The 26,408-nt window shown below is 57.9% G+C and overlaps 1 protein-coding gene and 1 long non-coding RNA gene across 2 annotated transcripts in view; one reads left to right on the top strand and one right to left on the bottom strand.

The window, feature by feature from the left end:
• The window catches only part of SDK2 (sidekick cell adhesion molecule 2), a 259,178-nt gene that overhangs the window by 137,939 nt on the left and 94,831 nt on the right, over nucleotides 1–26,408 (bottom strand). The gene's annotated exons all lie outside the window — the stretch shown is intronic.
• On the top strand, nucleotides 14,956–19,728 carry LOC140597689 (uncharacterized). Its single transcript, XR_011999536.1, has 3 exons — nucleotides 14,956–15,084; nucleotides 15,348–15,993; nucleotides 17,060–19,728. It is a non-coding gene; the product is annotated as an uncharacterized lncRNA (long non-coding RNA).

The following is a 26,408-nucleotide window of genomic DNA, read 5'->3' as shown; positions in this document are numbered from 1 at the left end:
TCTGTGGTCTGCAGGTGGTTCACATTCAGGTCAAGGCCTCAGCCCGGCCTCAAGCACAGTCTGGCGACTCAGAGCGTCAGTGATGTACGTCCGGGGTCTGGCCTCAACCCCCCGGGGGGGATACTGGGGGGGAACCCCATCCCACCCCCGCTCCCGCCCCTCTGCACACCTCCTGACATGCCTCACAAAGCCCTTCAGAAGGCCTCTCTGGGGGAGCGTGCGGGGGGGAGCACCCCCACCCGGCCCCGCTCCCTCACCCACCTCCGCAGGCTCGGGGGGCAGAGAGGCCAACAGGCACCCATTTGCAGGCGTGGATCTGCTGAAGCAGCGTCTCTGCTCCCCCATTTGACAAATGGGCACGTTCACACTTCAAAGGCACATTCCTATTCCCCAGCAGCGTTCAAGAGCCCTTTGAATCGCGTTTCTAAAAACCCTCTGTTAGTTCCTGTCATCACACGTTTGTTTTAAAACAATAACGCTCCCAACCCCCAGTGATTCAAGCCCGGGGATGCGGGGCTGATTCAGAGCCAGAACATCAGAGGGGCGGGCGGGGCGGGCGCTTGCACACACGCGTGCACTCACGCGCTCTGCGCCCAGAGCCCCGCGCCTCTGCACGCGGCTCACTGGGCAATCTGCTCCCGGGTCTGCGTGTGCCAGTTCCTCCCTCGGGCCCTCTGGGGGCACCAGCCTGGAGGAGGCCCGCGACGTGCCCGGGAAAGGGCCCACCCCAGCGGCCGGGAAGAGGAGGGCGGCGCTGGCCTTTCCCGAGAGAGCCCACTGGTGCCCCCGAGCCCCGAGCATCCCTGCATCCCTCATCTCGCGTGATCCTCACAGGGAGGCCAGGGAGGTCCCCACCCTACCCCAGCCCCCCACCATCTGACACAGGGGTGTGGAAGGCAGGCCCTACCCAGCACTGAGCCATGGCAGGAGGCCAGCCAGCTGGTTTTCCTTGATAGGCCTGTCATCTTCCAAAAGCAGGGGATGGCAGGGCGTCTGGCCCTGTGGGTGCTGCAGGGGGGAAGGATACTGGGGCAGCGACAGCCGTGTGTGTGCATGCACGTGTGCACCCATGTGTAGGCTGTGTACGTGTCCTCGAGTGTCTGTGTGTATCTGTGTATGTAGGGAGATGTGTTGTCATCTGTATGTGTGTGTCGCGTGTGTCTGGGTGTGTACTTAAGTGCAGGAACAGATTTCTGTCCCATGAATGCCCGCGTGGGGGACACAAATCAACTGGCCTTTGGCAACTTACTTATAACCTTTTTTATGCACTTCAATTTCCTAGTTGTAAATTAGGGGATCCGTTTGTGGTGTGGGTTAAATAAATTTTAAAACAGAGGTCAGAAGAGCGCCTGGAACACGCTATAGGAGGCACGGCTACTGTCACTATCCATCATACGTGACTACGGGAGAGAAGAGCTCGGGCCCTGTTGGCAGGCGCCTGCAGCTCCTTTGTGCAGTACACAACTTGTACAACTGTACACAACAGCCCTGTTAGCCACCTTCTCAGTGGGAACGAGTTAACTGAGAACGGAAAAGAACTGTGGATAGGAAGGATCGATATTATATGGGTGTCATTCCCTTAAACTTTTCCTCACTTTGAAAACACACACACACACGAAAGACAGATTTTTTTTTTAACCAAAGTGATTCTGAAATTCACATTAAAAAAAAATAACAAAAGGATAACCAAGAAATCCCGAAAAAGTATGGTAGATGGAGCAGACTAGCCTAGATATTCAACTGTTTCATAAAGTTGCAATAATTAAAACAGTGTGTTCTTGTAGAAATAGTCTGATGAAATGACAGACTCAGAAACTAGAAATAGACCCCGATACATATGGGATTATTTAATATATGATGAAAGTAGAATTTCAAGTTGGTGGGGAAAAGATCAATTATTCACCAAATGGTTTTGGAACATCGAGGGAACCATTTGGGGGAAAAAAAAAGTTGAATCTCTTCCTCACACTTTTCCTCAAAATAAATGCTAGATGGATCAATGTTTTAAGCATGAAAAACGAAATTCTAAAAGAAGTAGAAGAAACTCACAGAGATTTAAAAATATATAATCTTGAGGAGGTGAAGTATTCGCCAAGTACTTTCTAAGTACTACACAAACTCCAGGAAGTCATAAAACAGATTGATACCTTCAGCAATATAAAAATCCTACATGGAAAAAAAAAATACCCATAAACAAAAAAAAGCAACAAATGACAAACCCGGGGAAAATGTTTGCGACTTCTCTCATGGACAAAGAGCTCATTTTCCCCGATATAAAAAATATTCTCATAAATCAGAAAGAAGAAGATGAACAAACCAACAGAAAAATGGGCAAAGGATATGAAGAGTTCACAGGAAAGAATTACAAATAACTCTGAAATGCGGACAAAGATGCTGAACCTCACGATAAGAGAAAGGCAAACAAAACTCAGTAAGATATCGTTTTTTTTCCTATCACTTGGGCCCCGATCTGAAAGCGAGATAGTGCCCGGTGCCTGGCAGGCCGTGGGGACCCAGGGGTGCGCACACACGGCTTTGGGGACAGCCCCTCGGGACGGCGTCTGCGGACAGTGGCCTGGTGCTGCCATCAGAACTGAGCATGCGGGCTCCAGGGTGGCTCAGGGTTGAGCACCTGCCTTCGGCCCAGGGTGTGACCCCGGGGTCCTGGGATCGAGTCCCGCATAGGGCTCCCTGCAGGGAGCCTGCGTCTCTGCCTCTCTGTGTCTCTCATGAATAAATACATAAAATCAAAAAAAAAAAAAAAAAAGAAAAAAAAGGAAACTAAACATCCTCCCCCGCCCCAATCCACCACCTTCCAGTGACAGCACTTCATAGCAGCATCATGTTTGTAACAGCGAAAGCTCAAAAATGACCCCTGATTGTCCATCAGGAGGGCAGCGGGTAAAGAAGCGATCACATCTCCAAACTCGAGAATTGTCGCAGCGTCAGGCTCTGGGACGGTTCTTGAGAACCACCGTGAAGTGAAAACAAGCAAGGTGTGGAACGGACGTGGAATCTGCCACCATTTGTGCTCTTTTTTTCCTTGAAGCATAAAAATATATTTGCTTGTCTAGGCAGAGGCTTTTTCTAGGGGGTTACGTAAGAGACCGGGCTCAGCTGAGGCTCTAGGAGGAACTGGGTGGGAGGGGACGCACTTTTCACTCTGTGGCTTTGGGGAACTTCTGCTGCGTCCCGCAGGTATAAGCCGGTCTACACCCGCGCGTGCATACACGCATGTGAGCGTGCAGGGGGAGCGGTCGCGGGCCGGTCCCGCCGGGGACAGAGGAAAGGGCGGGGTGCGGCGCGGCTGGGGTGGGGGGCCCTGACCACCAGGGTCTGAGACCCTTGAAGGAAGAGCCGCCTTCGGAGGCGGACAAAAGGCCTCAGTCTTGGGCTTCCTTCTCGTTTCCCGAAACAGCTCAGGCGCCCCTGACCGCCTTGCCCTTCATATTCTCACTAAATACCCCCATTGTCACCCTTCCACCCGAGGCTCCTCTGTGGCCCCGCACAGAAGCTTATCTCAACTCCGGCCTCTCCCCTTCCTCCCACCCTCCAGGAGCATAACATCCTCTTTCTCTGGAGCCCCTGCATCACTCCTGGGATGGGACTTCCCAAGCCAGCCCCGGCCTGGGAACCCCACCTCCGCTGGAGCCAGAATCTCGCCGGCCAGGGTGAAGACCTCCGCCCACCACCCAGGGGCCAAAGATGTCTATCGTCGTCCAGGACCAGCTTCCAGGGGCGAATCCCCTCCCGCCCTGAAATGCATCAAAGCCCGTCTCTTGGCAGCTCCTCTCTGGACACACAGGAGTTCTAACTGCTTGGTCATGGGGTGTCTCTGGAATGCCTGGGAACCGGGTAGAGGTTGGGATTCTTGCAAACCTCTCTCCTCAACGTCCTCTGGTCTCTGCATCCTCACCTTTGTCCTGGATTGACCTCTGTGGCCCCCTAGCCGGTCCCAGCTGGACAGCCTGTGCTCCCTGGAGCTGGCCAGGCCCTGGGTCATAGGAAGCAGGGACTCAGGGCAGCCCCCTCGCCTTCACCAAGCCTCACTTCTTCCCCCACTTCTATCTCCACTGCCTTTATTTCGTGCTTCTCCCAGAGCTGTCCATATGGGCAGCATTTTATGTCCAGCATCTCATGGAGTCACGAGAACTTCCAAGGAAGGAAGTCATTACCCCCATTTTACAGATGAGAAGACTCACACTGGAGAAGGTTCGGTCATTTGACTCTGCCTTCCAGATGTGAAGCCAGGTCTGGCGGATCCCAGAGCTGCAGGTCTTTCCATATCTGGTAGCTGGCTGTCCTGCTCTTCATACCCCGACCTGTGGCCTTATGGGTGGTAAGTGAGGGATGACGCCTGTCTCTGGGCGCTGGTTTTGAAGCCACAAGTATGGTTGTATGGCAGGGGCATTCCCACCCCAGCTTCTAATGTCACAGGCCCAGAACTCGATCCAGGGATGAGAGGCATGCTGGCTGAGAATGCACGGGGAGAGAAACAAGCCAGAGGAGGCCGGCCACCTTGGGGTGGGGGGTGGGGGGGGGTGAGCTGGCGGGATGCAGGGAGAGAGGCCTGGGAATAAGGAAGGCCAAATGGTGTAGAGGATGAACAGATGCAGGTGTGAAGGATCAAGGAAGAAGAGCAGGGCTTAGAGCTCAGTGGGCGTCCATCCCACAGCTCTGCTCACCATTCAAACCTCCAGGTGCCAACCTTCCCCAGGGGTCTGGCTTGAAGAGAAGAATCTAGGTTTCTTTCTTTTTTTTTTTTTTTAAGATTTTATTTATTTATTCATGAGAGACAGAGAGAGGGAGGCAGAGACATAGGTAGAGGGAGAAGCAGGCTCCATGCAGGGAGCCCGATGTAGGACTCGATACCTGGGACTCCAGGATCACAACCTGAGCTGAAGGCAGATGCTCAACCACTGACCCACCCGGGTGCCCCAGGAATCTAGGTGTCGATCCCAGTTCCCATGCCAACTAAAGTCTGACCTCAAGCAGAGTAACTCTGGAGCCTTACTTGTCGGTAAAACAGCTTCCAATGCCTGCCCCAGAGGCGGGGGGGGGGAGACCACGTGAGCTAACGCACACGCCAAGCATCGCGCTTGGCACCTCCAGGGTACTCCCTCTGCACAACAGACCTTTGGACGTGACCAAACGGGGAGGAGGTGGGGAAACAGGGTGGGGGTGCTACGATCACCCCACCCATTCCCTGCATCTCAGAGGTGTCCCACACCTGCGTCGTCCAAATCCGGCTGCCTCACGGCCACTGCAAGTGGCTCAAGAACCGAGTCTTGCCTAGGAGCGACTTGTAAGGTCTCGAGCAAAGGCTCAGGATGAGGTAGAAACCAGGGGCCTGCAGGACCTTCTGCGCAGCGTCAGGAATTCCTACACGTCCTTCTTCCATCCAAACCCAGGTGGTGCTGGTAGTGGTGGGGTGGGGGGGGGGGAGGGAGGGAGGGTGTGCTAAGCGTGGAACTGCCTGAGCCAGAGAAGGTTCAGGAAGACAGTGCTATAGGCGCAAGGAGAGGTTGCCATGCGTGCTTCTGTTGGAGCCCGTGGCCTCCAGAAGTGTTCGGGGAGCACACGCGGTGGCAGGTGCTGGCAGGCACTCTCTGAATGCCTGATAAGGACCACAGGACCACGGACTTTCCCCTTCTCCCCTCCCACCCCCAGGCTTTGCAGGGCAAGCCTGCTCCTACCCCGTCCAGCCAGGGCAGCAGCACCCGGGCGCCACAGGCCCTCCCTTCTGGCTTCCCTTCTGCCTCCCACAAATGAGATGCTAATTTATGCCCCTCCACTGTCTCCTGGCAGATGCCCGGCCCAGCTCAGCCCCAGTGCTGCCTGCATGCCAAGTGCTTCATTAGCCAGGAAAGAAGGCTCTCGCCCTCCTTAATCTAATCCTCACCAGTGACCTTCAGGAGCCAGGCACCTTCTGATGCCGGGGCCTGGGAGGGTGGGACAATCAATTATGCCTCGGCCTCCACAGCTGCTGCCGAATGGATTTCTCGCTCAGAAAAGCGTGTTCAAAAAGCATCTAATGGAACGGATCGTCAATTTGTTTGAATACACATCTAATCTGATTAGGGGGGCCTGGCCACCAGGGCAGCCAGTGCAACTGAGCCCCGACACGGCCCGGGGGAACTGCGAGTGGGGTCAGCGGGGCCCAGCATGGGGAAGGAAGGGTGTGTGTGCCCCAAGCCCATCACCCAACCAGCTTGGACTGCCAAAAAGTCACAGAGGCAAGAAGACTATGAGCCACGGGGAGGCCACCAGGGCTGGGCTGGTGCCTCCTGTTTTTCTATGCCCTAGCACTAGGCACAGAGCCCAGGGCAAAGAAGATGCTCGGGAAATGAATGAATGAACTAACGAGTAGTGAATGAATGATGATGAGACCCAACCCGGAAGCCAGGGGATGCCAATCTTGTCACTTCCAGGGGAAGACTAGTTGATGCCTGGGCTGGGTTGAATGGGTCTCCACCCACCCCACCCCCCAGCCAAATTCATGTCCTACCTGGAACCCTATTTAGAAACAGGATACTGCAGCTGTCCTTCATTAAGATGAGGTCCAACGGGCCTGGGGTGAGCCCTCCAGGACTGATGTCTTTATAAGGGGAGAGACCGGGGAACAGAAATGTCTTCTCCCTAGAAGATGGCCACGTGGCGGTGGGGGCAGAGATCAGGGTGGTGCATCGACAAGCCCAGGAACGCCAAGGATTGCCGGGAGCCACCACGAGCTGGAAGAGGAAGGAAGGATTCATCCCTCTGGCCTTCAGAGGGAGCGGGGCCTTGCCAACACCTTGGTTTCAGACTTCCGGGCTCCAGAACGGTTGGAGTCGCTGCACGGATGGTATTGGGTTATGGCAGCCCTTGGAAACCAGCACAATGCCTTACAGAGACTTGTGTCTACCCTTCCCTAGAAGTCAGCCTGGCGGAGAACCAGGAGCACGAGGAAGTGAGTCTGGAGCCGTGAGTCCTGCTGGTCTGGATTATGCTCGCTACGCCCCAGGACCTTTGCTTATTCCATTCCCTTTCTCCAGAGAGCTCCTTCCTTCCTTCTTTGCTGGGGAAATGTAGGTATTAAATCTGCATTAGTTCCTGCCCTTTGTCCCTTCTGAGCTCAAATGTCCCATCCTCTGGAACTTTTTTCCTAATGTCCTCCATGTCCCTCAGACTTCTGAGGTTACCTCCCTTACAGCACGGAAGATGCATGTCCATGCACCCAGGCTAGTCTCCACTTAGAAGACAGGGACGGTGGCCCCATCGCCTCCCCAGTCCTAGAGCCTGGCAATGAATCTGGCATGCAGGAGGGTGCAGATCCATGAATGAAAAAGTGGACAAATGAACGTGCTGTTGAACGTGGCCAGGCCACCTCCCTGTTGTTGGCGGACACGGCTGGGGGATCTTTATGTTCCCTTCCAGCTCTAATGCTGCAAGATCTGAGTAGTGGTGTGCATTACCATCCTGTTGGGCTCTGGAGTGGGGTTACTGGGTTTCAAACCCCGCTCAGCCTCTCACTAGTTGTGTGACCCCAGGCAGCTCTGAAAACCCTCTGCATCTCGGTCTCCTAACCTGAAAATTGGGGTATGGCTAGCGGCCACCTCCTAGGACCAGCACCTGGCACAAATGGCCCATCCTCATCCTTACTGGGGGTGACCTCTGCAAGCCATGTCACAGCCAGGGCCTGCCGCTGGGCCGCACCAGTAAATAAGGCCAAAGCATCCCAGCCTCGTGTGGAAAAAAGAGGGTTCTCATTTCCGATGGGTTAACAGAGGGGAAGGGAGCCTTTTCTTACATTTCAGCAGGAGGGTTAAGAGATTAAACTTACACCATCGATTACAATGTTTTTGCCTAACGGTGCTATTATCATTTTACTGTATTCAGATTCATTTGAGCTATAAAAGCAGCGATAGTAAAATTTTCACTAACTCCTGGGATTCTTCCCAAGAAGCTCCATTATGCTGCATGGATGATGCTTGTCTTCCTCTTGCTGACCCCGGGGTGGGACACATGCTTGGAGCAATTCTCCGGTTTTACAGCTGGGACCTGAGACCCTCTGGCCACAAAGGGACTTGTGGGACTTGCCATAGCTCAGCTTTGGGGGCCAGCTGCCTGGCCAGGCCCGGGTGGCCCCATGGAGACTTGTCCCACTGGTATATGGCACTCCAGGAGGGGGATGGTCTTGAACATTGCTGGGGTGAGCATTCTCTGCCAGAGGGGTACCACTATCAGCCTGTCTCCTAAGCTCTGGTGACAGAAACATCCACCTCTCCTGGGTCTTGGAGAACTGAGATATGGATGCTTCCAGGAGCCCACTGCCTGGGGGGTGGGGGTCTCCAGTGCCCACCTTGCCCAGGGATGGCACCACCAGACACAGGGCATTGAGGCCTGTGCCAGGAGCAGTGGACAGGCAGGCCCAAGCTCTGGGTAGCATGCTTTCCAAGGGCAACCCCCTTTCCTCCTGTTTGCCACCCTTGAGAAAGGTCATCACCTAGAGGAAATGTCCGCTGCCCCCGAGGAAGGGAGGACAGGAGTGGGGGTCTGACTCAGCACTGGCCATCGATTTCCCTAACATGCACCAGAGAGCTGGGGTGCATGGCAGGCATGCTGGCCCCCCCCTCGGCCTCATCATCCCTGGGTGGGCGCTTGCCACCCAATTTCAGTGGCCTCTCCTCGCCTTCCCTTCCCTGGCACCAGGGTGGGCAGCTCAGCCCAAGGGGAAGGAGAAGAAAGGTGTTTGCTAAAGGCCTCATCCATGCCGCCGGCCTCCCCGTGTTCCCTCATTTAGCCCCCGAGCGCCCTGGGGAGGAGCATCCTTACCACCCCTCTAGCCTCTCATCGACGCCCAGAGGCCAAGGGTGCAAGAGGTCACCGGGGAGTCAGGGCCCGGTTTCGAACCTTGGATCTCTGCAGGGGTCATCGTGGTATGTGGGGACCACAGGAAAGGAGTTGGAGGGGGGCCCTGGGGGAAGGGAAAACCAGAGCGGCGGGTCTGCCTCCACGCAGAGGCTGAGAGCTGGAACCCGCCGCCGAAGAAGCACACACATTCATCAGGCTGGTGACCCCGGTGTACCGGCGCTTTGTGGCGTGTAACAAAGACTGTGGAGCAGAAAATTGGAGTTCAATTTGCCGTCCACGCCGCGCAGCGCCCAGCCCATTCCAGTCCCTGGCAGGTACCTCTGCGCTTCATCATTAATAATAATACCACGCGGCTCTCCGGCCCTTTCAGCAGACGCGGGCCCCGAGCAAGCTACAAGCTGCGTTATAGGCACAGGCCTGCATGTGTGTGCCCCTCCCTGGGCCCTCCCAGGGGGGCATGTGCCACCCGCCGTCCCTGTGCCACCACCCGGGGCCCTGCTCCATCCGGAGGGAGACAGGTGCTTGTCGCCCCCTGGACGCTGGGCTTAGCTCGAGCCCCGAAGTCCTCCTTAACCCTCTTCTCTGGCCCTTGTTAGCAGAAAGCCCCGGGGCCTTGGCAGAGATCAAGCCCTCACTGCCCAGAGCGTAGGTGCCACAGTTGCTCCTTCTGTTTTACTTTATTTTTTTAAAAGACTTTATTTATTTACTCATGAGAGACACAAGGAGAGAGAGAGGCAGAGACACAGGCAGAGGGAGAAGCGGGCTCCCTGGTGGGAGCCGGATGCGGGACTTGATCCTGGGGCCCCAGGGTCATGACCTGAGCCAAAGGCAGATGCTCAACCACTGAGCCACCAGGTGCCCTCTGCTCCCCCTGTTTTAGAAAGGGTTCTGGATCTCCTCGGATTTGCATTGTGCCTCCTTGTCTGTTAGAGAAGCCCCGTTTCTCTCCTCTAAACTTCATGGGGGTTTGGGGGTGCCATAGTAAGGGTCTCCCCTTAGAGGAGGGGAAGCCATTCGCCCAGGGGCTCCACATTAGCCGCCTCTGGAGGTGCTTGGGGGGAGGCCCCCTGAGGGGCTGGGGCAGATGGGCAGCTGCCTGTGAGCAGGCCTGGAGGCCTCCCAGGAGGAGGGGCTCTGGGGCTGAACGTGCAGGGGCTCCAGCCATGGCTTCTCCTCCTTCCAAAAGAAGAGGAAAATGAGGTCACCCAGTGTATGACTCCACGTATATGAAATACCCAGAATAGGTAAATCCACACGCAGGACAGGGGCTGGCGGCTGCCAGGTGGTTAGGAGGGGGTGATGGGAGGGGTTGCTTAATGAGTACGGGGTCTCCGTTTGGGGCGATGAAAGTGTTTCGGAATCAAGCAGAGGTGGTGGTTGCACACCACTGTGAAGGCACGAAACGCAACTGAATTGCTCACTTTAAGGTGGTTGATTTGAGGGGCGCCTGGGTGGCTCCGTCAGTGAAGCGCAAGACTCTTGATTTCAGCTCAGGTCATGATCTCAGGGTCATGGGATCGAGCCCCGTGTTGGGCGGGACGTGGAGTCTGCTTGGGATTCTCCCTCTCCCTCTCCCTCTGCCCTTTGTCCCTCTCTCCCTCTCTGTCTCTAAAAAACAATAATAAAGTGGTTGATTTCACATTATGTGAGTCCGATCTCAATTACAAACAAACAAGGAAATCTGTAAAGGACTTTCCCTGGCCCCCACCCTTCTGCTTAGCCCAGCCGGGCCTCCCGCTGCACCTTCTGGGCCCGGATACTCGGGGGCAGCTCCCTTGTGGGCCGCTGGGTCCTCTCTGAGAGGTGGAGGGTGGGGCTGGGCTTGCAGGCAGTGTCACGGGCACAGGGCTAGCAGCCCGTCCTGGTCGCACGTGAAGCCCCCTCCCCGGCCGCTGCCCGAGCCGGCGGGCCATGTGGAGTGAGGGCAGGAAGCGCTGGCTTCGCGGGTGGACGACGGGGTGTGAGCAACATTTGTGCACTTACAAACTGCTGGGCGCTGAGGCAGCACCGGGGTCTCCCGAGCTGCTCCTTCCTCCCTTGCACAAGGGAGGGGTCCTGCAACACCCCCCTTGCCCGGGGTCTTTAGGATCCACTACGACAGAACCTAGACACCAGTCAGACAAGGTCTGGCCAAGGGCTCGCCACAGGTGGGGCCCCTGCGCTGGCGTCGTGCATCCTCTTATTCCCACCCATGGCATCGCCCTGGGCGTGGATTACTGGCTGGCAAAGCGAGCACCGGTAAGGTGGGTGACCTGCAGGTGGCCTGGGTGGAAATGTGGGTGCACACTAGGTTCTCCTTCCCTTGCTCCCCCTGTAGGATGCAGTGTCATCAGAGGCCAGCCCAGAACGTGAACTCAGGATGGGAAGGCAGGAGGCGGGCACGGCTCGAGGGGTGTGAGGTTCAACTATCACCTGTGCCCCCCTCCTCTGCCCCGCCTCACCTCACCGCTGCCCGCCTTGCCCTGCCCTGGCTGCTGGGCTCACCTGCTGGCAGGTGGCTTCTCCGGGCAGCACCTGGCGGTCCTGCGTGGGGAGCAGAGGGAGCCTGTGGAAAGCAGGGGAGGTGGAGGGAAGGGGCAGAAGACAGGCCCAGGGCCCCCTGTAAGTTGTCCCCACACCAGAACCAGCCAGGCTCCCCGCCCTGCCTCTTTGCTCAGTTGCTTTGAAAACCTAGAGCTTATCTTTTGTGCATTATGGAGGCCGAGCCAAAGGCTGCAGGAGGAGGAGATGATATCAGTGCCCAGCTGTTGACTCCCCTGCCTGTCGTCCACCTGGGAGGTCGGGCGGCTTTCTCTCCAGCCAGTAGCACCCCTGGCTTCCCCTCCTGGACACTGTGCTCCCCAGAGCTCATCGGGATGCCAGCCCTCTCCAGACAGCGGGACAAACGAGAGAGACAGATGGGATCTGTACTAATGAGACACAGGCCAGGTTTAACCAGAGCATGTCCGTGGCACCATGGTTCGTGTGGACATGTGACCCCCGGCCCCACCCCTGCTGGATGCGGGGTCTGGACACCAGGCAATACCCTGGTTGCCGCAGCCTCCCATGGGCTCCAAGAATTTCAAGTAAGGAACATTTCTAAAACTCACCTAAGTCCAACCCCTCTGATTGGTCAGTGGGGGAAATTAGATTAAGGAAAGACTTGAGCCCAGCTTTTCTTTTTCTTTCTTTCTTTTTTTTTTTTTTTTTTAAAGATTTTATTTATTCATGAGAGATGCAGAGAGAGAGGCAGAGACAAAGGCAGAGGGAGAAGCAGGCTCCATGCAGGGAGCCCGATGTGGGACTCTATCCTGGGACCCCGGGGTCATGACCCGAGCCGAAGGCAGACGCTCAACCGCTGAGCCACCCAGGTGCTCCTAGCCCAGCTTTTGATACCAGGTCACCCCGTCTCACTTGATAGCTCTTGGCCTCATTCTTCCCTTCTATAAAACGGGCTCGAGGGCTTAACAGGTGCGCTGTTCCACGTCTAGCTTCCACCCCTGGGGAAGGCTTCACTGGGGAAGACTGGCTGATGCAGGGACAGCCTCTTTGCCCCCAGGAGCCCGATCTACGCTTCTCGATGGAGCGAGGTCGGGGTGCTCTGGAATGCCCCTCTTGGACTCCTGCCGTACACACTGTTGCGGGCTGGCCTGTGTCTCTGTTGTAAAGTGAGGTTTCTGCAGACGTGATCAAGTTAAGGTGAGGTCATCACGGACGAGTGGGCCCTGATCTGACTGACACGCATGGGGAAGAGCCACGTGAGCACAGAGGGCGAGAGGCAGCCCTAGCCAAGGGAGTGAGCGTGGTGGGCAAGAGCAGGAGGCAGAAGAGGGAAGGAAGGGTTCTCCTGGCAACTTGCAGGCATCGACGTTGGCCTTGGCCCCCAAGAGCATGCGATGGGATGTTTCTGCCGTTGAGCCACCTGGCTGGTGGCCCTGTGTATGATGCCTCCCCGTCATCACCCACCCCCCAAAAATTGCCAGCATGGAGTGGGGCCCCTCCTCTCAGAATGGATGAAAGCATGAATGGAAGGGAATCTCGTTTTCGGGGGCTCTGTGCTGACCCTTCACCCGTCCTGCCCCCTTCACGTGCCCCTGTTCATGAACATCCCCTGTTCTCTGGTCACCTCGGTGCAGGCATCCACGTGCCCTCCCTGGCCCCACGACCACGTCACACGTGCTGCCCCGTCGCGGGGCCGAGCTCGGCTAACGATGACGGCCTGCGCCACGATTGGCAAGTTGGCAGGAGGCACCGTCACGATTGATGGCCCTGCGTGGCCATTTCCAATTCACTCCCCGGAAGCCAAGCCTTTCTGGGAAGAACAGCACGACCCCTCCACCCCCGGCCCCTCCTCGCACGAGAGCGGCTTCCCCTCCTTCCCAGAACCGAAGCCCCTGCCCTTCCGCTGGTGATTTGGGGAAACGGTGGCAGATGGGATGTTTAGCTCTCGTGGGCTCAGGAAGTGGGAGAGATGCTCATGTCCTCCCTTCCCTGCAGGGACACCCCCATCCCGAGAGGGTGATCTTGGAGGCCTGTGCTTTCTGTCCTATCCCTTCTGGCCTGGCTGGAGGAGCGACTGCCCCCACCAATGCCCCCAGCCAGGGTCCCGCACCCCCGGGCTCAGTCTCTGTCCATGGTTACAAAGGCTGGTGTCTCTGTGCGTTCTGCGTGTGGTCCCCGAGCCAGGTAGGGACGGCGTCCCATTGTACAGATCGAAAAACAGATGCTCCAAGACGTTGAAGTAAATTTTAGCTTTGGCTACGGCGAAGGCCGGGGTGGGCGCTGGGATTTGCATGCAGGGCTGTCTGTCTCCAAAGTCCACGCACCTTCTGCTCTAATGTGGAAAGTGGCTTGAAGGGTGATGGAGCCGTCTCGCGGCACGCCATCATCGGGCACAAATCTCAGAGGTGAAGGTAAGAGTTCCATCTCCTACGATGAGCATGAAGTTCCCATGCTCAGAACTGGGCTGGCCAGGGGTCACAGGGCAAAGAGCAGGGCCAGGTCTCTGGCAGAGGGCAGACCATGACACACAGCACAGGGGAGTCAGGAGTAAGCAAGAGATGGCACTTGGGGCAAGAAACCAGGAGGGATGGGGGTCTCGTCACCAGCAGGGTGGGACCCAAGAGAGGCTCCCGGGGGGAACTGATACAAGGAGGGTGCAGGTCCCCAGAAGCTGCCGTCAAAGGGCCGAGGCCAGGACGGTCGCAGGAGACCTCTGCCCACTGTCCAGCCGTGCCCGGGCTCGGGGAGCAGGAGGGCAAGCTGGGAGCTGTGGTTTGGCAATGGGCAGACCCGGCATGGGAAAGGAGGGGTTTCCAGGAAGGCTTCAAGTTACCGGAAAGGACAATAAATTAATATAATAGGGCTGTTTGGCTGGTGACAAGGGATAAAACATGTGGTCCGAAAAAGCCCCACGGAAGACCGTCAAAAGGATGAATGAGAAGGCAAGATGGAGAGGGGGAAAGAGCGGGAACAGAGCTTGCAGAGCGACGAGCGGGGAGGGGGAGGAGGAGGAGGGAGGGGGTGGCCAGCCTCCAGGGTGCAGGGGCCTCCTGACCCTCGGCCATGCCCTCGACTCCCCTCCACCCCCCTGCACCCTAGCACTCACCGCCTCCCTGCTTCCCCTGGCTCACGGCCCCCATTTCCCCCCTAGATTCTTGCTGCCCATGTTGCCCAAATGCTCTTGGCCTCAAGCACCACGCAGAGCGTGCACTTTGCTCATTCACTCAAGCTCGTTCACTCCTTCCCCGGAGCCGTCCCGCCCAGAGGAACCCGCGGGAGGCTGAGCCACCAGACACAACAGAGTGAAGCCCGTGGTACATCTGCCTCCAGCGCAACCACGGCTCCCAGGCCACGAAGGACCATCAGGGCAGGTGCCCCCAGTCGCCCTCTGAAGGCAAAGCAGGACGTGCGCCAGGTGGGGGGCTGCAGGAAAACTCGAGGGCACAGGGAGTCACTGGTGCCAAATCTGGGAAGCCACCCAGGAACTGTGGCTTCTGGGAACTCTGGGTGTTGGGCCTGATGGGGAGGGAGAGTGCAGGGGTGTGGGCCGTGAGGCGGGAGAGGAGGCTGGCTGGCACTGCGGCCGGGCCGGCGGGCGGGATGTGTGGGATGAACTTGGACGCGAGCCCTGGCTTCTCCAGCGAGGAGCTGCATGACCTTGGGCAAATCGCTGAGCCCCTCCAAGCTGTTCTCCTCATTTGAGGAGAGTGATGCGGGATGATAGTACCTGCGTCACCAGACTGTGGCCAGGTAAGGAGGAGAAAATGCAGAGCTGGCGCCTGCCACAGCTGTCGGTCTTGGCATGAATGAATGGCAAGGGCCAGGGGCCCAGAGAACGAGGGGCTTGCACATGGGGCTACGGAGTCTGGGTGTCACCCTGCAGGGGGTAGGGAGGCACAGGAGATTCTGAGTGTGTGTGTGCATGTGTGTGTGCGGGTACGTCGGCCCTGGGGGGCTCACTCGGGGCTGGCGCGGCCCCGCTGCGCTCTCGATGCTATTTATTTTGTTTTCAGTCTCCCAGAGGACAGTCAGCCCCAGCTGGAGAAGACAGAGAAGCTGTGGGGAGGGCCGCTGAATGACCCCTGATGGGGGAGGAGGACGGACCTTCTCAGCACAGACGGTCTCAAGGTCATGACTCATCAGGCTGCCCTCGCCTGCTCCATGAACACTGACTATGGGCAGGCCCTGCGAGGCCCTGCGGGCTGGCTGGAGAGATAGGACTCACAAGGGCAGTGATGACTAATGGTGTGAGGCATCGGGGAGGGGAGGGGGGGCCCCGCAGCACCTGCAGATGCAGGAACCAGGTGCACTGGGCACGCGGTAGGGGGGCGGCAGGCAGGGGGTGCAGTCAAGGAGCTCCATGGAGGAAGGAGGCTTCATGTGAGTCTTTCGCGTGCTGATGAACCCAGAGGCACTGGACCGTCAGCTCTGCACCAGGCCAGGCTGGGACGCAGTGGGACACAGTGAGGAGCAGGACCAGGCAGTCCCTGAGCTTGCGAAGCCTAGCTTCTGCCAAGACATGCAGGCATTACACCGGGGACTGCAAGAACGAAGGTTCGTGACAGCAAGGTTTAGGCGGTGATGGGCACACACAGAACACGAAGGAGGGACCCCCATCGCCGCCCCCAGAGGTGACATGCCAGCCAAGACCGAAGCCAGGTAAGAGCAGGAGCAGGTGTGCCTGAGTCTGAAGGGACAGGAAGCCTGGCCCGTCCAAGTCAGGCTAGGATTGGGAAGGGAGCCCCTGTGGCTGGAGCCCTGGAGGCGAGGGGAAGAGAGGAGAAGGAGATGGAGTGAGGGGAACTGACCCGGACTCCCCACACCCCCTCCCCGGGGAAGCAGGAACCCACAGAAGCGACATGACCAGGTCTGCAGTTCTCTGTGTCTCTCTGGTGGTGCGAGGGGGCCTGGGAGGAAGGAGGTGAGAGCGGGAGCCAGAGTGCGGCTGGGGGCTGCTGGCTACGGGTCCAGGGAGAGACGAGCTCTTCGGAGAAATGCATCCTCTGGGGGTGGGGGGGGCTGGCTTAGCTTTCTTCCAGGCCTGGGGGAAATACTTCCTGCCCAGAGAGAGAGGACGTGGGGGAGAGAAGAGGGGATTTAGCTTGGACCCTGGTGATGGCTGTACGGGTGGAGGGAAGTATGGGGACTGGGGAGCTATTTATTTATTTTTATTTTTAAAATAAAAAAAAATCATTTATTTGCAAGAAAGAGAGAACGCTTGTGTGCACAAGCGGGATGGAGGAGCAGAGGGAGAGGGAGAAGCAGGCTCCCCGCTGAACAGGGAGCCCAATGTGGGGCTCAATCCCAGGACCCCGAGATCATGACCTGAGTTGAAGGCAGATGCTTAAGCCACTGAGCCCCCAGGCACCAGAGGAGTAGGGCGGCTTTGTCTGAAGGAGAGCATCAGGGGTGATGGTGCCACTTCCTGAGACCCAAACGCTAAACCCGAATTCACATTTTGGGTATGTTGTGGCCTGCTGGATGTCCGGGGCCGGGGGGGGCGGGTTATCCAGGTCTGGAACCCAGAGCAGGGGGGCTGGGTGCCTCAGAGGGGCGGGAGGAGCCATGCGGGGGGAGCCCCGGGGCCACTGGGGCTCCGGGCACCGCGGGGACGTCGCAGGCAGGCAGGAGGGCAGAGCATGGGGCGGGAGCGCTCACGTCCTGCCAGGTTGTCCCAGGTGCTCTAGGCGCACATCTCACCAAATTGATGCAATCACCCTTCAAGGTCATGACTGGCCCTCTAACAGATGGGGAAGCAGCAGTGCAGCAGGCTGGGATCTGCCCAAGATCACGCGGGACCGAGCGGCGAGGGAGGGGTCCACACCCGCGACTGGCCAAGTCCACGGCCCACACTCCCATCCCAAGGCGACCTACCACCTCCTTCGAGTCCCGAGTGAATAAGACGGTTCAAGAACCGGGAGGGTGCACCCCAACACTAGTCCCCATGGAGGGCAGGGCTGGGGCGACCTGGCTGTGGGCACACGGGGCAGCGCCCCACTGCTCCTAGGAAGAGCCCACGGGGTGGGGGGCAGCCAGCTGGAGAGCCCCAACAGGCACAGCCAGGGGGGCCTCACTGCCCCGAGCCCTGCCTTTCTGCTCCTCCTCCCTCCGCGGCGGAGCCCCCCCGCCCCACCCCGTGCGCTATGGCTCTCCCACCCTCCGCTGCCTCGGACGCTGCAGAGCCATCATGCGCGGCAGCGGCTGCGGATCAATCTCTCCGTGGCTCACCCACGCGCTCCCCATTCATCCATCCCCCTCAAGGTCGAAGCTTTTATTTCTGGGTGAGAGGAGAGCCCCTCTGGCCATGCCCTGTCCCAGATCACTCATGGACCAACCAGTACCTCCGTTCCCCTTTGCTCCCCCCCGGGCACAGGTGGGGGGAGCCGAGGGAGCAGCCCCCCCGAACTCTCCCTAATTTCTGCAGCTCCCCTGGGTGTCTCTCCTGGGCCTTGCTCCCTCTTTCCCTCTTGCCTGAGTCTTCTTACACAATTTTGTCCACTTGAGCCTTCTGTAAATATTTCCTCTTGGGGATTTAGCTTCCTTTCAAGTCGTGGAGGGAAAACATCTCCCTGTCCAGGGAGACGATTCCGGGCAGAGGAAGTGGCTTAGCTGTAAGGTGCCCTGCAAGGAGCGGGGAGGTGGGGGCCGCTGAGGTGTGCCAGAGAGACGCGACTGGACCGCACAGGGATTTCGCTTGGGCCTGCCTCCACCTCCCTGAGCTGGGAGCCTGGAATATTCCTTCACCCCGGCTCTGTGCCTCAGTTTTCTCATCTGAAACTGGAGGTAGCAACCTCCCGATGAAGAGTGGTATGATAGTTGAGTAAGACAGAGTAGGAAGTTGGCCAAGAGAAGGCTTGCCCCCCTCCGCTGCCCCCCAAATCCATATCCACCTGGAACCTTAGACTGTGACCTTGATTTTGAAATTGGGTCTTTGTAGATAAGTTGAGGTCATATGGGACTAGGGCGGGCCCTAAATCGAATGACTGGTGTCCTTCGAAGACTGCGTGAAGACGCGGAGAGGCGCACAGGGAAGAAGGCCACGTGAAGACCGAGGCGGAGGTGAGAGAAACACGCCTACGGGCCGAGGAACGTTGAAGATGGCTGCCAACCCCCAGAAGGGAGAAGATGCACAGAAGAGGCCTGTATCAGGAGCTCCGGAAGGAACCAGACCTCTTGCTTTTGGACCTCTGGCTCCAGAACTGTGAGGCAATCCATTCCTGTTGTTTGAAGCCAGCACATGTGTGGCAACTTGCTACGGCAGCCACAAGAACCGGACCCATCCCTCCCTGCCTGGTGTACAGAGGTGGAGAGGGAGAGAGCAGAACCATCCTTCCACCGTGTCCCATTCTAGCTTGGAGAGGTGGGAACGCGTTTCTTCATGCTCTGTTCCAGCTCCTCGGTTCCTCTCTGGCGTCCATACTCTTGTGTCTAGCATCCGGGGAGTATCCATAACCCGGAAACGCTGGGGGGTGGATGGAGGGGGAGGCTGTAGGGCAGGGTGGGGTGGGGTGGGGCCTACACTGTAGGTTGGATGGGAACAGTGGTATGAAAAGGGTGCCACCGTCTGCCCCCCTTTCACTCTGTGTCGTAGTCCTGTTTTCACGTAGCTGGACCCCGTCCCCGTCAGTCTTACCAAATGTCATGGCGCCATGTTAATCTTCAGAATGGAACCACGTTAGTCAAGTGCTAGTGGGAACCACCATACACCCCTTGCAACTCCTGGTAAAGCTTCTGGCTATCAACACCCCATGGGAAAAGGTAGCCCTGTCTCTCTTCTCTGACCGGGGGCATCAGATTCCTTCGCCTCACCACCATCCCTGGAGTCTCATTGGATCTGCCCATGGCGTCTGGCCAAGCCAACCACTCTCTCCCCGAAACTCTGCAAACCTGGGTTTCCATGGCCTTCTTCTGGTTCTCCTCTGACTTCCCTGCCTCCTGGGTTTGCTCTTCTTCTTCCTCGGGCTCCGAAGTGTTGGGGTTCCCAGATCTCTGTTCTGATCCTTGCCATTCCCGTGCTTGTGGCAGCCACTGCTTGGGATGCTCATGCTGCTCGGCCTTTGCTCGAATGAACCAGCTGTGTTCTGCTGACGTCCTGGTGCAAACGTTTCAAATATCCAAAGCTGAACTGGGGTCTCTGCAGGCCTGTAGCGTCCTCACGCTCTAGTACAGTGAGTGGTGTCGCTCAGGCGGTCCAAGCCGGAAGCACGGTGGCCGTCACTTTCATCTCCTCCCTGTCCCCCATCCCATCACCCACCCAGATGCTCCTTTGACTACAAGCCACCTGGTCCCATCTCCTTTCCTCTCTGATCTAGATTTTGTCTGCTGAGCCCTTCCTGGCCTCCTGGCCATCAGTCATTAGCTTGATCTACTTAATTAAAGGGATTTCTAACCATGTGCTTCCTGCTTCAATTCCTCCAGTGGTACCCACTGCATATAGGATAAAACACTCCTTCACAAGGAACACAAGGCCCTTTTTGTCATGCCAGAGACATGGTGGGTGTTCTGGAAATACTGGTTAAGTGGGAGAACTCAGCAACCTGTGGTTTCCTACCAAACCACACAGCCTTACCCCTGCGTCTTTGTTCCTATTAACCCACCGTCTGACTCTTCCTTGCCCCCCTTCACTGGGCACTGCTGCACCGACAGCCCCCCCCATCCCCTACCCAGAGAGTGCTCATCTCTAGCTAAACATTGTTACCTCCACCATCAGGCCTCAGGATGTTCTCTTCGTGCATTTGCCTCTCTCCCTAGGCCAGCGCTTTTCAACCAGGGGCCTCACCCCCAGGGGACACTTGGCAATGTCCACAGATATTTGTGGTTATCACACCGGCAGGGGGTGTCCTCCTGGTGTCCCATGGGGTGAGGTCGGGGATGCTGCATACGTGCCACCCTGCACAGGAGGGCCCCCACGACAAAGGAGGGCCCGGCTCAAATGTCAGCAATCTGGAGGTTGAGAACCCCCCAGTGTCCATACTCTAGGGCCTGCCCACCTGCCCACCATGGTGGAGGCCCTCAATCCATGTTGGCTGAGGGGCTATCACCACCCCATGCCCCAGCCCAAGTGACACCCAGGGACATCTCCAAGCGTGAGGCCCAGGCCACAAAGTCAGGCTGCAGGTGTCTCTCGAGAATCGAACTCGGGGGGCAGGAGGCCGCCCTCCAGAGAGAAGCTGCTTCCTCCAGGAGCCAGGGCGGATGGGACCAGCTCCGCTAACAAGTTGCCAGGGCTGGGATAATGTTGCCAGACAGTGAAACTGCCCTTCTTACCAATGCTGCCTGCCAGGCTGATGAGACAACAAGGCTGTTAATTAGGCCCCTAATGGCAGCTGCAGAGAGGACAATTCTTCCAAGGAAAGAGAGGGCTGGGGGCTCCCTCCTGTCCCCGCAGGGAAAGAGCCTGAGGCTGGGCCCTGGAGTCACTTTCCAGAGAAGGAGGAAGAAGACGGGCTCAGCCCGGGGTGGGGTGGGGCTGGGGGTCAGGCAGTCCATCGTCAGCCCAGGCCCCCCAGGGGCAGGGGGCAGGCCAGTGAGCTCTTGCGTGTCCTCAGCACCATACTTTGCCCAGACAGTAGGGCCCACCCTAATCCCATATGACCTCAACTTAAGATATCTGCAAAGACCCTATTTCAAAATTAAGGTCTTTAATAAAGAGGAGCATAAACATCAAAGGGCCTTCTCTCTCCTTTCAGGTTCTGTGTTGGTCCTTCTTGCCATCTCCCTGGACGCCTCTCCTCGTTGTCACCTCTCTCAGAGCCTGAGCCACCCCCCGCCCGGTCCCTGGGGTAACCCTGGTGTCCCCACGGGATGCGGGCAGAGCCTCACTCTGCCGAGCAAGGCACCGACCAGACCTCCGGTGTCCCTTTCAGGGACAGCTGGTGGTGCGGATGGGGCTGTGCCAGCCGCCACATCCCGGCCCAGTTCCTCAGCTTCTCTGGCCCTGTGGCCCCGGAGCCAGGCAGGCGAGGAGCCAGGGCACGCTCCGGCGCCCCAGGGCTGACTTGTGCCCGTTGGCACAGTGGCCTGGCCTGGCTCCAGAGGCGGGCTGCCGAGCCCGGAAGGGTGACATCCCCAGGGCAGGCGAGCGCATCTCCTGGCAGTCGGTCTGGTCACTGGGCAGTGGCCAGCAACACAGGTGTGTGTCCCCAGCAAGAGCGTAAAAGGTCTAGGAAACCCCAAGGCCCGAGGATGCGAGGCTCCCGGCTCCGAATCAACATTCTGGACCACGTCACATCCACAGGGGCTCCCCTCGGGTCGCAAGCTCACGTCCCAGGGGGCTCTGTGCTGCTGCGTGGGCTCCCCCAGCTACGGATGGTCGGTGCCCCAGGCCTGCCCTCCACACAGACACCAACCAGCACCTCCTCTGAGGGCCCCTGCGATCCCCGATCCCACGGCACCTGTCACCAGCAGGGACCGCCGGGCCCCACCTCCAGGTTGCCCTCCAGCACCTTCAAGGAAGTGCCTCTCTGAGACGGCACCCCAGAAGAACGGTCATTATTGCTAATGCCTTTTCTCCCCCATCTGTTGTGATTGTTTACACTCCACTTGCTAATTAGAGACTAATTAGCTGGTGCTGAAATTCATCACTTTCCAAACACAACACGGCAGCCGGAGGAGCGCAGCAATCGGGCAACATCTGTACCTCCGCTCGGAGCCAGGAGCCAAGGTGCCATTCGGCTCCTGCTCCTGCTCCTCCCATCCCCTCCCTCGCCTCCTCCTTCCCCACCTCGTCTTCCTCTTCGCTCCTCCTCTTCCACGGAGCCCCAGAAGGCCTGGGGGGTCTGTTCTTGGACCTGGGACCCCAGGACGGCACGCGGTGGTGCCCAGCTCAGGGTAAAGACTTGGGAAATCCTCACCGAGCTGGTGCATGAATGTGTGAGGTTGGGACGAGGAGGGTGGGACCAAAAGTCACCCCTGACTCAGTGGGGATGGCACTGGATGGAGCGGGGGCCCGGGGCGCCCTGTCCTGAGGGGCAGGCCAGAGATCGGGCCTCAGCAGGGCCTTTGGGGTACCGGGTGAGGGGTGCGGGGAAGGGGTCTTGGTGCTGGCTCCCTGGCTCAGGGTGAGGAGGTGTGACTGCATCCGAGAGAAATCTCTGTGGCCCATGGGCAGCCTCAACTGAAACCATCCTTTTGCATGACAGCCCAGAGCTGAGAGCCTGGGCCCTGACTTCCCCTCCTCTCATCTCAGAGGAAGAAGCTGCTATTCCCCCAAATTCCCTTCTCCTTCCTGGCTAGGCTGTGGGCCACGGGGTCCTCTGCATCCTCTGGGCCTCCCTGGGGATGGTTATCCCAGGAGATCAGCTGGCTGCTGGCCCCGGGGGCCCAGGAGCGTCCGAGACGCAGGGTCTCCAGCCCAGGCCTTGGTGTGATGAGCCGGGGCTCATCTGAGGAAACAGCGGAATCTCATCTCTACCCCTCTCCTGGTGACCTCTCCAAAGATGCTGTCAACCCCTGCAGCCCTGGCCAGGGCATCAAAGGTGACCTCAACTCAAAACCCTCACTAGTGTGTGATGAACCCATGGGCTTGCGCTCACTTGTGTAGGGGCCGTACGCACCTCTCACCTGTGCCTTCCTTGAGGGGACAGGTTACGGGAGACCCAACAGCCTGGGCCGTGACGGCCCCTCTGCCGCCTTCTTACTGTGTGGCTTAAGGCACACTGCATAGCCTCTCTGGGCTTGTTTACCCATCTGTAAAATGGGGGTGTCAACGTCTCGCTCACGGGGTTGCTGTGAGGACAAAGGTGATGCTTCCCTCTTTCTGGCACGCTGCCTGGTAGTGGATATGAACCTGGGGAAACGGCATGGGGTGGGGGGGAGTGTTCTCCAGGCTGGCTGCCTCTGGGAGATCTCACACACACACACACACACACACACACACACACACACACACACACGTTCCTTCTTCCTCGCTGTCCCTCATGTGTCTGTAGCCTGCTGCTCAACAGTTTGCCGCCCTCTCTCCGGGAGAAACAGAAAGCCCTGATTTGCCATGTTTACCAAATTTCTATGGTGTAAACACTCCCAGTGTGGCTGATTCCAGATGCCACCGAACGGCGACTGGGAAGGACAGGCACACGGTGAGCACCAGCCCTGGCCTGCCACCGCCTGCGTGTCACCCAAGTAGGACTTGGAGCCGAAATCTCTCTGTCAGTGTCAATGGGTGCGACTGGCAGGGGCCTGTTCTGGAACCTGACCCAGGCCAGATGAGTCCCTGCAAAACAAAGCTGCTTTGCCCATGGGTGGCCACTGTCCATGAGCTGATGCTGGCCTCAGGGAGGGGAGAGGGGTGAAGGGCAGCTAGGGCTGAGGTTTGCTCCCTGTAAGGACACCTCTTCTTCTGAATTCCTCCCCTTTGACCCTGACCCCTTCCCTTTGATCACACGTGCTCTGCTTACCTAGCACACAGGCCCCAGTCCTGGCTGCATGGGGTTAGTGGACCAGAGCAGCACCTGAATTCCCTGGAGGGCTTGTTAGAAAAAGATATGCTGAGCCCCATCTGTAGAGCAACTCATTCAGCAGGGAACAATCTGCATTTCTAACAAGTCCCCAGGTGACTCTGCCACCCGTCCAGGGACGTTTTGAGGACCACTGACTTTGGGGGAGAGCCAGAAAAGCAAGCAGGCAATCGCCACCCAGGCCCTGTGCTTGGGGAGGACCCGGGAGTTATGGGGCTCAGAGGCCCTTCCCCAAGCTTGGGAAAGGCTAGGACTTGATTTCTTGTTTGCTTTCCACCCCAAGCTGCCTCCAGTCTAGTTAAGAGATAAGCACAGGCCTTGGGTGTATAGGTCCTGCCTCCCACCTCTCCACCCCCCAGGCTCTCCAAGCCCCCTGGCCTGTGCCACCTGGGCACCCCACCTCTCTCTGCACCAGGGCCAGGTGTGCTGACATCTGTTCCGAAAAGGGGAGAACGGCCTAGGTCGATCACAGAGAGGTAAGACTCCTCCCTCCAAACTAATGAGGGGTCACAGAATCACTCCAGACTTCTTCCCACCCAAGATCTATGGGGCTGGGGTGTGCCCTTTCCATGAGCAAACAAGTGGGGAGCTCAGGGGCACAAAGCTAGCTCCCAGCTCTTACCCCTGCCCTTGCTGGGGGCAAGTGACAAGTGGCTGCCGGGCCTCTTTGGCTGCCGGGCCTCTTTGACGTTGGAAGGTTAGGAACAGCCTGCAGGTAGCTGCGGCCCAGCCACCCCATCCCTGGTCCCCCCCTCCCCCTTCCTGACACTCTAATCCCTCCCAGAGGGATCAAGACTGCCCTGTACTTTATTTACATAATGGGGACAGGTAGGCCTCCTCTGAGCTTGGAGGACAGCTGGGGTTGGGGGGGGAGGAGTGAAATCTGGGGTGCAGGGGCCCTGGCCCGCCCTGAGGCTTTGGGGACAGGCGCCGGATCTTGGAGTGGTGCCTGCCCGAGCTGGCAGCCTGGGATAGCGGTGCGTGTGTGTGCATGTGTGCACGCATGCATGTGTGTGTGTGTGTGTGCACGTGTGCACGTGTGTGTCTGGATGTTGAGTTAATACTCAGCCCCCGATATTAATCCCTTTTTATGCAAAGAGAGGATGGATCGTAAGCCCCGAGAAATCAAATTGAAACGCGGCCAGCCTCCTGCCCCGTTCCCCTCACCCCTGCCAACTGGCCCCGCCTGTTAACGAGGGAGATAAACGGAGAGGCCATCAAAGCAGATTTTCAATCTGTCCGTGATTCCGCTTTGGGGCCTTCAGAACTTCATGGCTCCCCTCCTCCTGCCCCAACTGCTGCCTCTCCTGCCTTCCGTTCTCCGCTTTGTTCCCACAACCCCCATGCTTTTATCTGCCGGAGTTGGATCTATTGACCCGACTCATAAGGGCTCCTTTTATCGGCTCCAGATCTGATAATGGAGAGCAGGTTGGTGGGGGGGGGGTGGAAGGGGCAGGGAGGTTGGCCGTGGGGCCTCAAGGGTAGAGGCTGGGAGAGAAAGAAAGGGAGGTTTGTTTTGGAGGGAGAGGGGTGTCCTCCTGCAGTAGCCTGAAGCCTATGCAGGTGTGTGTGTGTGCCCACCTGGGAGAGAAGGAAGAGAGAGGAATCACCAAGGGAGGGACGAGGTCCCCAGAGCAGGGGTGGAGCCCTTCTGAGTGGCCCAACTCTATGGCATTTCCCCTGGTGCGCTGACTCCCTCTTTAAATTCCCTCTTTAAAGTCCTTCTCCACTGTCTTGCCAGGAGGCACCTTCACCTATGCTTACAAGTGCAAATGACCTCGGAGGAGAAAAACCCAGCATCTGCATTCACAAATGTGCCACTGGCTGAAAAGAAGGGAATGGAGGCTGGGAGGAGGGGAATTAAATTAAAAAAAAAAAAAGAAAAAAAAAAAAAGAAGGGAATAAAGAAGTGGGCCTGGCCTGGGGCCCTGTTCTCCCCTGCCTGGCACCAGGTACCTGCTGCTGGGTGGGTGCGGCCCCACTGACCTCTGCAGGGGGCATGGCTCAGTTGCACCCCGGAGGGGCCAGGTGCATGGGCAGGCACCTTGTCCTGGGGGCAAGTGGCTGGTACCCGGATGATGAAGATGCGCAGCTCCCAGGGATGCTGCGCCTGGCAGGAAGGGGGTCAGTGAGTGCTGGGGCTGCGGCATGTACTCAGAACCCAGACCCACTCGTCTCAAGTAGGTGCCATGACTGTACCCATTTCATACTTGGAGAAACTGAGGCACACACAGCTTAAGCAGCTTCCCAAAGTCACAGCTTAGAATCAGCAGAGGGTCTATTGGGCTCCCCAGGTGGAAGCCCCTGGACCAGGCTCCCTGTATTTCTCCTTTGCTGACACCCACCGCCACAACCCCCCCCCCCCCCCCCCCCCCGATCCCTCTGCCCCTTTTAAAGGGTTTGCTGAAGGCCTTCTGCCACAAACTCCTCATGTGATGCTGGGGCCTCAGGGCCTCAAACCAGAATTCCGGTTCTAAAATGAGCACAGATTGCTTTTTCAATAAATACATAAATAAGTCAACGTGTAAGGGTGACACGTGAGAAGATGAGCAGCCGAGCCAAACACTGTCTGGCCTCCTAATGAATCATGTCCAATAGGGTGATGCTCAGTCATAGCCA

Source organism: Vulpes vulpes, chromosome 2 (genome assembly GCF_048418805.1).
Source record: "Vulpes vulpes isolate BD-2025 chromosome 2, VulVul3, whole genome shotgun sequence".
NCBI classification, from domain to species: domain Eukaryota; kingdom Metazoa; phylum Chordata; class Mammalia; order Carnivora; family Canidae; genus Vulpes; species Vulpes vulpes.
The sequence above is the reverse complement of the archived record's forward strand: the minus strand, read 5'-3'. Positions and strand labels throughout refer to the sequence as shown.